This window comes from Acyrthosiphon pisum, chromosome X (assembly GCF_005508785.2).
Source record: "Acyrthosiphon pisum isolate AL4f chromosome X, pea_aphid_22Mar2018_4r6ur, whole genome shotgun sequence".
NCBI lineage: Eukaryota > Metazoa > Arthropoda > Insecta > Hemiptera > Aphididae > Acyrthosiphon > Acyrthosiphon pisum.
The window spans coordinates 24,758,111-24,762,421 of NC_042493.1; the positions used below are offsets into that span (position 1 = coordinate 24,758,111).

The window sequence follows — 4,311 nt, forward strand, 5'->3', positions numbered from 1 at the left end:
TGTCCGTTTAGAGATTTTACGGTACTTGATATTTTACCAAATATGTATTCAAAACATATTATTCATAGATTTGAAACTTTTTGCAATTACGTACTTACCTATCTTATTATTTGTCACTGAATTGTTTAATATACTGTATGTACCTATGATTATATTTGAAACTTTACTATCTATTTAAACTTCTTAGAACAGTATAATTTATATTTTATTCTATCTTATTATTGTATTCCTTAATTGTATTTGTCTATATTGTATTGTCTTAAAAATAACTATACAGTGAAACCTCCCTTTAACGGGCACCTCTCAATAGCAGACACTTCCAAATAACGGACTAAATATCGGTGATCGCGAGTGTCCGGTATTTAGAGGTTTCATTGTACATTTATTAGGAGTAAAAATGTCAATTGTTGTGAGTGCAAGGGTGGTTAAACCCCCAAAACCACCCTGACTACGCAACTGAATGTGACAATACCTATATGTAACATTGTGTTGACCATGGAATAAATATTTTTTATTGTATTATATTTTATATTTATTTTGGCAGTTCTGTGTCCGATGATCAAAATTTTTCTTTATTTTGTTTTTATTTTTCCAGTGGAATAACTTAACAACTATTTTATTGAAGCACAATGTTTTTAAATTATAAAATGTAATAATAATAGCCAATAGGTACTATAATACTATAATACCATAAAAATCCTATCAATTGATTTTTAAACCTATTAACCGGTTGTATATAGATGAAACGAGTATTTTCATAAAACCTTTCAAAAGAAAGAAAAAAGAAAAAATGGTTTTGAGATGCGGGGGGGGGGGGTTTCTGGGGAAATAGACCTTAATCCTAGTTAAGTTAACGTAAAAGATTCATTCATATAAAAACATTTTAATAGTGTAAATATATGAATTTGATCTAGTGGATATTTACCGGGAGGTAAAATTTTGCTAGTGAAATTTTACCAGTAATTATTTACCCCCGGTAAATATTCACTAGGGATATTTAACCCCACCGTGAAAATTTACCCTCGGAAAATTTTGCTAGTGAATATTTACCGGGAGGTAAAATTTAACTGGGTCAAAATACATGGTTCTACCGGTGCTGTGTCTAGTTGACACCATCATATTTGAATTTTGATTTACCTACACAATGAGGTACCAGCAAATTCTGAATATGACCTATATAGCAAATCCCCAGCAATTTTTTGATATTAGAATTATATTCCTATCATATTTTGCCGGTGCCAACTTGATGGACATTAATTACTCATTACTAGTCATTGAACCTAAGTTTTAAAATTATAATTTGTATTTATTTATTTATAATAATATAGGCTGGAACCTAAAATATAACAATACAATTTTTAATTATATTATCATACAATGATTTACAATGTACCTATGTACACTATGGTCCAAGGTTAGCATATAAGAATAATGTGTTTCTATATGTATAAGACATCTGTTACGTAACTAAATACATCATTTATCTATACCTAATACCTGTGCACAATTGCACAATGCATGAATTACATAATAATTTATTTAACTATGCAGGTGTGATGTTATCTGTTAATATAATTTTAATATTATTAATTAATTTAACTTGCTAATAAAATTTGAAAACATGAAATAATATACTGATAGTACCATAACACTTACTTTAAAATACTCATAATTCGCTTTAAAATTAAAATTTAATAAAAAGCCCATGAGGTTTGCCTAGATAATAATCTTAATTTTAGATTTTATAAAAGGTCAAGTCACTCTCATTTTTAAATTAACGGAGCTAAAAGTGTTCTGCTGAGCGTAACAATTTGCTATATTACGCACTTGTAAGACGAAGATAACACATAAGGGTATCACGTCCTCTTAAATATATGGTTCACCAGTTTAAAAAAATATGTCATGGTGATACGGCACCTAACTCTCCCCCCTCATATTTACACCACTGAGATCCTATGAAGAAGCAAGACTCAGACACAAAATAACTCAAACCAATCAATCGAACCAGACATATCGATGAGCGACCTCATAATATCCTTTCCCAAAGAGACATGGTTGGATACCTAAGCAAATTTAACAATTAATATTGTAATTATATGCTTACACATAATTTTAACAAGTATACATAACAATACAATTTGATCAAATACTTGAATACATCATGATTACTTACACAACCTCGAGGCCCTTAGCACACTTGACGTAAGGTCATAGTGTGATTTAAATCTGATATTATTGTCCAGTACTTATAAGTGTAGAGAAATGAGGTGCAATTTTAGCTATAATGTTGGGGTCGGTAGCCCTCACCTGTTATTACATGAAAAGTAACCCAGGGGGTGTTGCCCCCTCACCACCAATACAAACCCGGAATTAAAGGATCAATTGGGCCCCGGGACACCATATACTTAGTAGGCCCCCTTTCAAAATAATTGTATCATTACATATTAATGACTTTATATTATCGTATAATTTTTTACGATACAAAAAATATACAGAGTGTATCTCATGTCATTGTACGCGGGTTTGTTTTTAACAATTATGAATCGATGATATGGCATTTCGTTAAAACAAAAAAAGACGTGTTTCTTTATTTTTAATAGGTATTTTTTTTACAAGATTTTTAAACACGCAGTTGTACCAATAATAAAATCGACTTTTTTTCAAATGGTAACCATTATATTTTTTGATGGATTCTGGTAAAGCTTTTTTTCTGAACATTTTGACAGTCAAATGATCAATTTTGGTTCGCTACGTTATTAATGTAATATAATATGCATTAATACTTTTAACTAAAATAGTTAAATCAGTAATCTAAAATGCTAAAAAAAAAACAAACAAAATTGTTGGCAAATATAGTTCATTATTTATAGTAGCTTTTCGTGTTATAAAATTGAGAATACAATTTAATTTTATAATAATTTACCTACTATACCTATACCTACCTATACTTAAATATTTTTTTTTCTTAAAAACTGTATTGGATGTGTTAAAAAAAATATATTTTGGGGATAATGATGTGCACCCAAGTTCAATAGGCCCCGGGACTGTACCCCCTTTGCCCCCCTTAATCTGGGCTTGCACCCATACGTATTCACTTAAAAGTATAAAACATACAAAGAAAAACAAATATTTATTTACTCAAGTTTCATTTTTCACGATAATAATACACTGTCTGTATAATGTATATTATAGTTCAGTGCATATGAAACTATGTGTCTATGTATATACCCAGTGATCTTTTTTAAAACCCATTTTCACACATAAACACAACTCATTTGCGTACAATTTACGAACAATAAAAACTTTTTTTTAATAATCTACCCACGTATAAGCTGTATATACATACAGCCTAGGTTTCTCTAAATTTTCTAATACTTAAAGTCAAATTTAATAGGCTTATTAATATTTTAGAAAACAATTGAATAATACATTTTTTTTTTGGAGGGGGGGGGGCTCTTACAAGTGTTGAGTTGCTAAGCTCTAGTTGAATTTAGGGTAGAATCATACAGGTTCTTAACTGAAACATTCAATTTTCATATAACTATATTGACAGGAGTTTTTTATATTTATTTTAATTTTACGTTATTAAAATGTTTTTACTCAGTGGCGTATCCAAGGGAGAGGCTGAGGGAGCTGCAGCCCCTCCCCGAAATGTTAAGAAATTTTAAAATTATTTTAATGGTCTATGATAGTTGCTCAAAAAGTCTTAAATTGTATTTAAGTTGATCAGCCCCCCCCCCTGAAAAAAATCTTGGCCACGCCACTTTTTTTACAGTATATAGGTTATATTAGGTATACCTACCTACTATTATATAATATATAAATATATTTAAAAAAAAAAAATTAGATAGCTTATCTAATGCTATTTTTAGATGTTGTGTAAAAATGAGGAAAAACTAAAACCATAGCTGCAGTTTAATTTAATGAGATCAATAAAAAAAGTTATCTGTCAAGTTATGATCCCATCAAAACAGTTTTTATTATTATAATACAATAAAAACTCTATAGCAAAATTAAAACGTACCTACCCACCTATATAAAGAGTGTTCATCGATATGAACAACAAGCTAGATAGTTCCCTTTATTTATTACCATATCTATACGAACGACTGGCATCAGAGAATCAGGTATGTACTCATTTTATATTTTAATTTACTTTGTATAATTTATAATTTATTTACTTATTTAGTATTGATTGGCAACAATAAAGTGTGGCATAATTATAATTTATTTATTTAATTATTTTAGGGGTTTGGATTTAAATATATTTTCAAAAATGTTTTTATTACTTTTCTAATATTATTTGGTTTA

General features: G+C 29.0%; 1 long non-coding RNA gene across 1 annotated transcript in view; it reads left to right on the plus strand.

Annotated features, from left to right (window-relative positions):
- The first annotated feature begins 4,031 nt into the window (after positions 1–4,031).
- Positions 4,032–4,311, plus strand: part of LOC100570610 — a 2,384-nt gene continuing 2,104 nt past the window's right edge. Inside the window, exon 1 of the long non-coding RNA XR_119518.2 lies at positions 4,032–4,127. This is a non-coding gene — a long non-coding RNA (uncharacterized LOC100570610). The remainder of the gene's footprint in view (positions 4,128–4,311) is intronic.